This window comes from Physella acuta, unplaced genomic scaffold (assembly GCF_028476545.2).
Source record: "Physella acuta isolate Inbredline_101_S28 unplaced genomic scaffold, ASM2847654v3 ptg001176l, whole genome shotgun sequence".
In the NCBI taxonomy this organism is placed as follows: domain Eukaryota; kingdom Metazoa; phylum Mollusca; class Gastropoda; family Physidae; genus Physella; species Physella acuta.
The window spans coordinates 436,718-447,433 of NW_026732693.1; positions in this window are offsets into that span (position 1 = coordinate 436,718).

Here is a 10,716-nt window from a genome sequence, read left to right on the forward strand (position 1 = left end):
TTGTGACTGCATTCTTTTCTTTCCGGGGCGCAATTTTATTAGGAGCCTCTTTTTTTCTTTCCGGGAAACCCCTTATGGCTAAAAATAGTTTAAATTTGCATCCTTTGCTTAGATGTGCCCGCATGTGATGCCTCATTCTCCTAACCAATTAACAGACTATTGCTGCACACGATTGGTCCAGAAATGTCGTCACGCAATTAACGCCCCTAACGCCACAACATCGCAGTAGCCTGCCCCTACTTACATGACGACACGAAGTTCTCAACTCATCCACACCCATTTTTAAACGTTAACAAAATCTATTGTTACGTTTTTTTTCATAGTATAAGATAAGAAATACAAAATGAATACCACATACTAGCCCCCCCCCCCCCCCCCAGTGTTTGACGTCATTTATGGTCCACTTTCTTTGTCACTATTTGTTAATTAACTTTTTATAAATAAGCCGTCATTAATACATAAGGCCACTCAATATATGACGAGTATGACGATGAGCTTCATAAAGGAGGGGGGGGGGGGGCGGTATTTTGAATTCTGATATCAAATTAATAGTATTACATATAGCGGGGGTGACACCCTACCCAGAGACGCCTCTAAACCATTACGTCACTGCTCATGATCATTACAAAATTTGAACTTTTTATTTAGATTGTGTAGGTATTGTATGGATATTGTATGGATATTGTATGGATATTGTGTTGATATTGTTTAGGTAGTGTATGATATTGTGAAGTATTGTATGGGGATATTGCGTAGGTTTTCTGTGGATATTGTGTGGATATTGTGTGAATATTATGTAAGTATTGTGTGGATATAGTGTGGATATAGTGTGGATATTGAATTGATATTGTGTAGGTATTATATGGATATTGTATAGGTACTGTGGATACTGTGTAGGTATTGCATGGATATTGTGTAAGTATTTATGGATATTGTGTAGGTACTGTATGGTGTAGATAGTGTGTGGATATTTTATATATATATATATATATATATATATATATATATATATATATATATATATATATATATATATATTGTATGGATATTGTGTAGGTATTGCATGGATATTGTGGTAAGTATTTATGGATATTGAGTAGGTATTCTATGGATATTGTGTAGGTTCTTATAGATATCAAGTAGGTAAGTTTCCCTTTCAAACCTGAATGTCTATGGGGCAAGTGAAGTAGAGTTCACTTGTTTCTGTGACCTCGGCACATGAAGAGATAGTGTGGTCAGCACTATGCCCAGCCGCCTTTACTTTCCCTAACGTGAGTTAGGTACCCATCAGAGTTGGATGGACTCAGGGGCGGTCTACTGACTTGAACCCGGATTAGCTATGGATATTGTGTAGTTTTTTTTTATAGATATTGAGTAGGTATTGTAGGGAATTCGTGTAAGTATTGTGTGAATATTGTATAAGTAGTGTTCATCAATACGACTTTAACACTGTTAATCATCTTAGAGTACTGAATCACTTGATGTAGTCTTGTGTAGCAGAGACCTGTCATCATGTTACATCCAGTGTTTAATTAACATGGCAGTTAACTCTGACAAGCAGATACAGACCTATCTTCTACAGCTTCCATCACGGTTTTATCTGGCAACTTGGGCATCTCTCCTTGATGATGTAGGCATGTCACACGATGCAACCTGACATGCGCTGCCATCACGGTTTTATCTGGCAACTTGGGCATCTCTCCTTGATGATTTAGGCATGTCACACGATGCAACCTGACATGCGCTGCCATCACGGTTTTATCTGGCAACTTGGGCATCTCTCGGTGATGATGTAGGCATGTCACACGATGCAACCTGACATGCGCTGCCATCACGGTTTTATCTGGCAACTTGGGCATCTCTCGGTGATGATGTAGGCATGTCACACGATGCAACCTGACATGCGCTGCCATCACGGTTTTATCTGGCAACTTGGGCATCTCTCCTTGATGATTTAGGCATGTCACACGATGCAACCTGACATGCGCTGCCATCACGGTTTTATCTGGCAACTTGGGCATCTCTCCCTGATGATGTAGGCATGTCACACGATGCAACCTGACATGCGCTTCCATCACGGTTTTATCTGGCAACTTGGGCATCTCTCCTTGATGATTTAGGCATGTCACACGATGCAACCTGACATGCGCTGCCATCTCTTTTTTATCTGGCAACTTGGGCATCTCTCGGTGATGATGTAGGCATGTCACACGATGCAACCTGACATGCGCTGGGTTGTTTAGACTCATTAACTACGACACGCAGGTACGTCAACGTGTTTACCTGTTGATGAGTGACATTCGTGTGTAATTAATATTTGTTTACATGTGCGCTCGGTGGATTTTACGTATTGGGGGGGGGGGGGATAACTACACAACCAGGAGAGTTGGCTCATCCGTTTTGTTATTTACATCCAGGAACTCATTAAGTGACCAACTACGGTTTTATTAGACCTAATTAGTCATAAAATTATTTTCCATGTGTCTTAATACGTTTTTCTCAATACTTATTGACAGTTTAGTCATCCAAAGAGCATGGTGGAGCCTAACGATACCCAGTTAAACCATTGTATGGGCACGTATTGTGTGGAGGGGGGGGGGGGCTGAACTTGGCGTAATTCATTTATTTTAATGATACAATATTGAAGAGACTACAGCTCTATACATCTACAACTGAGTTTATTTTAATGATACAATATTGAAGAGACTACAGCTCTATACATCTACAACTGAGTTTGTTTGAATGATACAATCTTAAAGAGACTACAGCTCTATACATCTACAACTGAGTTTGTTTTAATGATACAATCTTGAAGAGACTCTACACCTCTATACATTTACAACTGAGTTTGTTTTTATAATACAATCTTAAAGAGACTCTACATAGACTCTACACCTCTATACATCTACAACGGCGTTTGTTTTAATGATACAAATCATACAATCTTGAAGAGACTACACCTCTATATATCTACAACGGAGTTTGTTTTAATGATAAAATCTTGAAGAGACTCTACACCTCTATACATCTACAACGGAGTTTGTTTTAATGATACAATCTTGAAGAGAATCTACAGCTATATACATCTACAACTGAGTTTGTTTTTATAGTGCACTGAGTAAATAAAAAGTTAAGTTCCATTTTCGAAACCGATGGTCCATGAGGCAAGTGAAGTAGAGTTCGCCTGTTTCTGAGAGCTCGACATGTAAAGGGATAGTGTGGCCAGCACTATGTCCAGACGCTTTTACTTTCCACAACGTATGTTAGGTACCCATCCGAGTTGGGTAGACTCAAGAAAGCTCTACTGACTTGAACCTGGATTCGAACTCCGTGCAGCGAGTGAGTAGCATGCATGTGTTATTGTTTTTAAGCTAATGTTTGTGGCTCGGTAATACATTTTTTATCTGCCAGTCACGTGATGTTATTGTCGGGAGAATATTTCTGTAGCTACAAAAACACTAACACTAGAAACTTAAATGTGGTATATTGCTGTTGTGGGCTAAACTTATTGTTACAAGTGAGACCTATAGTTACATGTTGATGCAATTAAGACCTATTGATGCAATTAAGACCTATTGTTACAAGTAAGACCTATTGTTACAAGTAAGACCTATTGTTACAAGTGAGACCTATAGTTACAAGTGAGACCTATTGTTACAAGTGAGACCTATAGTTACATGTAAGACATATGGATGCAATTATTAAGACCTATTGATGCAATTAAGACCTATTGTTACAATTAAGACCTATAGTTACAAGTGAGACCTATAGTTACATGTGAGACCTATAGTTACAAGTGAGACCTATAGTTACATGTGAGACCTATAGTTACAAGTGAGACCTATAGTTACATGTGAGACCTATAGTTACAAGTGAGACCTATAGTTACATGTGAGACCTATAGTTACAAGTGAGACCTATAGTTACAAGTGAGACCTATAGTTACATGTGAGACATATTGTTGCAAGTAAAATCTGGTGTGGCTAGCTAGACCTGTTGTTGCTGTGAAGGATAATCCACTGTTACAGACAAGATCCCTGTTGCCATTGTTCAGCGTTAAAAAAAAAAATAACGCATTCCTGGCCTCTTCCAGGAAGTTTGAAGTAAGACCAACACGGGACTGTTAAATCCGTGTCGTCACATAAACTCCGGTGATAAGCGGATGTTGGGTTTTTTTTTTCAGCAGTAGATAAACCTGCTATTGTATGTGGGTAGAGTGGGGTGGTTCATGATAGATTAAGACGGTATTATTTATTTGTGAAATGTAGTTGTTTTACTTTTGAATAAAATATTGTATAAATTATTATTGAAAATTCAAATTTTGATAAATTCTTACTAGCCAATAAAACACTACATCTTTTTAATATATAATGGAAAAGGTAGTTCACAGCAGATTCATTTTTTTAGCAAGAGATAATATTTTTCTGGTGTAAAGATCAAATTTAACAACAATTAAATTCAATCAATCCTTAAACATATCGAAATGAAGGGGGTGATGTGATATGAACTTGTTGTACTGTGTGAGAAAGCGATCGATGTGCCCTGGAGAAATGGTATCAGATGCTGCCTGGATTTGATCAGACGGATAGGTTGACACAAGCGGCTTGTATTTTTTGTAACACAAAATATAATTGTACAGTGGTGTGTAAATAAAGATATATATATATATATATATATATACATATATATATATATATATGTTTACATATATATATATATATATATATATATATATATATATATATATATATATATATATATATATATACCCTATATATATATGCCCTATATATATATATATATGATTTGATTACCATGAAAAAAATGTTTTTTAACTCTCAAATATGTAGTAGAACGAGATTGTGTAGTTGTTTTGGGAGGATTGGTAAGGGCTGCTCCTAGGAATTATATATAACTACTAGCCGTCCCGGCCAGGCCCTGCTCTGGCTTCTGTGAAAAACCCTTCTGTTAAAGACCATCACCTGTGTGTTTAGTAATCATCATAAACCCGGCATTGCCCACCCAAACCACAACCAACCAAAACCAAAACAACAAAACGCAAACATAACGCTAACACAATTACAAATACAAACGAAAACAAAAACTTACAACAAACCAACCACAACCACAAACACCAATACGAACACAAAAAGAAAGCATACGAAAACAAACCAAATCCAAACACAAAACCAACCACAAACACAAACCCAAAGAAAAAAAAAACGAAAAAGCAAACGAAAACAAACCAAATACAAACGCAAAACCAACCACAAACCCAAAGAAAAAAAACACAAAAGAAAAAACAAACGAAAACAAACCAAATCCAAACGCAAAACCAACCTCAAACACAAATACAAACACAAACCCAATGAAAATAAAACACAAACGAAAACGAAAAAAGAAAGAACAAAAACGAACCAAATCAAAACGCAACCACTAACGCAAACCCAACCTAAACACAAAGAAAACACTAACGCGAATATAAACGCAAAGTGCTCACGGGGCTGAATCGCCTACTTCAACTTAATAAACGACTATAGTACCCCAACTTATTCATAGTCTTTTGCACTCACTTTAATGAACGTAGGCGCGAAACCGAACACGGGAAGCCCGGGACCCCAAAAAGCACCCTGTCTGGGCGCCAGAGGACGCACCATGACGTCACCGCCTGATTGAACTTAGTAAACGCCTATAGTGCATAACTTATTTATAGTCTTTTGAACTCACGCGAACGTAGATACCATAGCGTACACCGGAAGGCCCGGGGCGCCAAATAGCACCCTGTCGGGGTGCCGGAGGACGCCCGGATTTGATTCACTTAAAGACTATAGTAACCTTTCTTATCCATAGTCTATCGCACTGTTTAAAACAAAATTATGCAGCATAGCGCTCACATGATAGTCCAGGGTGCCAAATCAAACCGTGCAGGGGCGCCGGCGGACGCGCCTGTTTCAATTTAGTGAACAAAAATGATAATACTCCAAGCTTATCCGTAAATGGAAAGAAATAAACGTATATGATTTGTAGGACCTGGCTTATTAAATGTTATTGATTTTTAAAAAAAATAATAATTATTGAACAGTATGTTCAGTGTATAGAATAAATAAAAGGCAGTGGGAAATTTCAAATGGTGTATGTGGTAGATATGGAAGTTGAGTTAAAATACAATATACGAGCCGGCCCGCGGCATAACATACGCCGCTATTTTGTTGTTTTTTCTACTTTTCAGTAATTCATAATTTGTGAATTCGACAGTACCAACGCTGACACTGAAAATATTTCTTTAAAACACTATAAGTAGCTCGTTAAGGACCATAACACCCCCCTTCCTTCCCCCCCCCCCCCCCCCCCCAAACGTTTAAAATCGTTTCAAACTAAATTATCTGCCCATAATAGTAATAGCCGTCACTAAACCCGACTCCACGAAGGTAAACATAGCGTGAACCACAGCTCACTAAGACCAAGAAGGGGTGGGGATGGGAGGGAGCGCGTTTACAGCTTGTTTTCTAGCGTCTCCCAGAAGAGAATTATATATATATACGAGCCTACCCGCTGCGTATCATACGCCGCTATTTAGTTGTTTTTTTTCTACTTTTCAGTAATTTATAATTTGTGAATTCGACAGTACCAATGCTGCCATTGAAAATATTTGCTTAAAAACACTACCCCCCCCCCCCCACGTGAAAGCAGCCTCCTCGTAGTTACCTCCTCTAAGTTTAAAATCGTTTCAAACTAAATTATCTGCCCCTAATAGCCGTCACCAAACCCGTCTCTATGATTGTAAAATGTAAACAGAGTGAACACCGCTCACCAGATCATGTGGGGGTGGGGTGGGGGTGGTAGTGATAGTGATAGAGAGGAAGAGAGGGGACTGCAAAGGCGCGCTTGCAGCTTGTTTTCTAACTGATCCCAGAAGAGAATTATATATATAGATAGATGGTGTATATAATGTATAATCAGTGTTCCTTCCATGCATCTCTTCGGGTGGGTGGGGGGGGGGGGCTCTGCCCGCCCGAATAATATCCTCTCCCCCCCCCCCAGCCCCCAAAAAAATGAAATGGAATTTATATAGAAAATGAATACTTTAACAGTGTCCGCCGCCCCCCCCCCCCCCCGAAAATTTCAAGTGTCCCCTTTCCTTTCCCCCTCCCCCGGAGAAAAAAAGTCTAAGAGAAACACTGAATAAAATGACGTGCCCTAGTTAAACTGTGAGCCACGCATGTCCACAGAAACTTGGCTATAATAATCATAACCGTTGACCATGGAAATGTTCCGTTGTCATTAGACTGGACTGATGCCAATTAACTATATTAATTATTTTAGAAAGTACAATGACCTATTTTATTTTTATAAGTTTGGCCAGTGGAAACAGCTTCCTGTTTCCAAATGAGTCCCGTGATGATGACGTATGATGTCACCATGACCTTGAACTTCTTTTTGTTCGTTAGAAACCCTTTATTACATTTAAAAATTGGTTTTTGTGCTTGGTTTAGATAATTAAATCTGCGTGAATACTTATCATGCAAGCATTCATTAACCCTGCCCTACTTTAAACACAACAACGCAGTAGAACCCGGATGTAATTTCGCGTCTGCTGAAAGAAAAACAACACGAAAATACATTTACTCGGTGACCGTGACCGCTGAAAGTCTAATCAATTAAGTTAGGAATTTTGGAAGATGTAAAAAAGAAAGGGGAGGTTACAACTCATATTAAGATGTTTATAATAGGAGTTTGCGTTCTTTTGAAAGCTTACTCTGTGTTAAAAGTAAATTGTGTGATACTTAGAGATACAGACTACGCAGAGGCGTCGCGAGGCGGGGGCGGGGAGTGCGGAACGCACCCTTCTGACACCATTTAGGGGGGTGACTCCAAGACAAAAAAAAGTGCAATATATATAGAAATAAATCTTTTTTTCCCAGTTCAATGAATAATTTTTAAAATGTTAAGTACAAATTGACGATCCCGACAGGGGGGGGGGGGTGACACCATGACGTAAAAATCCATACTGTAGAGAAAACAATGTTACACCCGTCTGTATTAAAAATCGATTATAGATAAACATCATTAGTATTAAATGTAAACACTTTAAAGCTTTTACCGGGGGGGGGGGGTGACACCATGAGGTACCGCACCGGGTGACACCCGGCCTAGCGACGCTACTGAGACTACGTAGAGAATATGGAAGCTTTATGATACTTTGTTTTAAATGTTAGCAAACGTAAAGAAAATTGAAGTTATATACAGAGTTTCTTCCAGGCATCTCTTCGGGGGGGGGGGGGGGGGCGAAGCCCCCCCCCCCCCCCCCCGAAAATTTTTTACCGCCCCCCCGAACGAAATGAAATTTATATAATGTATATAGAAAATATATACTTTCATCAGTGTCCGCACCCCCCCCCCCGAAGAAAGTTTACCGACCCCCCCCCCCGAAGATTTCAAGTGCCCCCCCCCCCCGGAGAAAAAAGTCTGGAAGAAACACTGGTTATATAAAACATCAAATACAAACATCAAATACACTTCAATTTGAAGTAAACAAGGTCGATAAAACGATGAAATGACGCAACTTTTTAAATAAAGGAAACCATCCATGTTTTCAATCATTTAATCACTAAGCATCTTAGTCATCTTAACAGAGTAGTAAAAGTAGTGTCTGACAGGCTTTTTGTACCATTCATCGTCTCAAAACATGACATCAAAAATAAACTTAAAAAAACAAAAATAAAATCTTGACTTAACCGGAAGAATATTTTTTTTTCTTGAACACCAAACTGCTTTTAATATAAACATAGATCTAAATGTGGTATGGAAACCTTGACCCTTATTTATAAAATTCATCCTTGTTGTTGTTTTAATTGACTGCTCTCACGAATGTAAATATTGTAGCCAGAGATCACGTGATCCGCCATTTTTGTTTACGTTGAGCATTTTCTTCGCAGGTTTAATAGTTTCATTCACGAAGCATGTGAGTCGCCCGCAGAAGTTAACATGAATGGATAGCCCGCTGGCATGGGTTACAACAGTTATCAAAATTAAATCGAGATTTTTACAAATCTCGACGTTTTACACCTCACTGATACGGAAAAACATAATTTTGCAATCTTGTCCGTATGTCTGTGTGTCTGTCTGTCTGTCTGTCTGTCTGTCTGTCTGTGTGTCCGTGTGTAAACACGATAACTTGAGTACCGTTACAGCTAGGTTGATGAAATTTCATATAAAATTATTTTATCAAAATCGTAGATCCGTATCAACTTTTAAGCGATTTCCGATAACCGGAAGTGGTACTTTTCCTACTTTGAATTTTTCAAAAGCCTATAACTTGAGTACTATTTCAGATAGATAAATGAAATTTCACATGTAAGTTAAAGATCTAATTCTCTACCTTCTGTTAAATTTTGAGTAATTTCCGTTGACGGGAAGTACTAATTTACGCTATTTCCGATTTCTCAAAAACGCATCTAAATTTATAAAGTACTAATAATATTGCGCACCATTATGAACATCTTTATTCGGCGTTCGCTTTGTGTGCCATACTTTTTTCTATGAGATTCTATTTTATTTTTAAAAGTTTATGTATTTAAAATTGATTAAAAATCATAACTATATCCCGAGTTCCCATCCCCTGTTGTTTTATATAAGAATATTCGAGAAAGTTTAGGGGAGATCACTCCCGGTTTTTTTATTTACAATATATTATTGCTTTTTCCAAATTATTTGCTGAAACAACTCAACGCGTGTCAGACTTTTAATGCATGTTATGCTCAGTATTTAATGCAAACATTTTCTCCAGGAAGGGTGGGCATTCGAAACTTTCGTTAAGGGAGGGGGGGTTGATCGTTTTAAAAACGTGACGTCACATATGGATGATCCCTTTGGACATCTGAAACAAAAGAAGCTGTGTGTATTTGCCAATAACAAATCTGACATTAATTAATTAATTAATCAAGCTGTCTTAAAACCTGCTGAAAGAAATGTCAATGTTAACTATGATGTGTAGGTATGGTCGTCAATTTGAAAACAACTTAGTAAATTTTACGTCTTTTACAGTTCTTGGGTACACATCAGACTCATGAACTAAACATCAACTGGACTAGTATTGGCATATATGCTCGACCACTAAACCCATTTAGAATCAACAGTTTGGTTATGCGAGGTAACTGTTATATTGTGTTTTAAGTGAGCATATCCAACAGTGCTTTCCCTTGTTGAGAGTTTGCTAACTACATTCAAACACGCGATTGAGAGAAACAGTTTGGGGGGGGGGGGGGGGGGCACTTGATATTTTCGGGGTGGCGGTCTACATTTTCCGGGGGGGGGGGGGGGCGGACACTTGTAAAAGTACATGTTTACTATATAAATTTCATCTCGTTCGGGGGAGCGGTAGACTTTCTTCAGGGGATGCCTAGAAGAAACTCTGGAGAGAAATAGACTTCGATTAATAAGAGAACAGAAATGGACCCCGATGGATAGAAATGGACCCCATAAGAGAAAAATTGACCTCTTGATATGAATAAAGAAACGGGCCATGTTGTTGAGAAATAAACCGTTTGATGTGATGCAGAGGCGTAGCGAGGGGGGGGGGGGGTGACACCATCAGGTTCCGGACCGGGTGACACCCGACCCTCGCTACGCCACTGGTGTGATGTCTTGTGGATATACAAGAACATGTTCTATTTCAGTTTGTATCTATCCCTGTTTGATAAGTATTGATGTTATCTT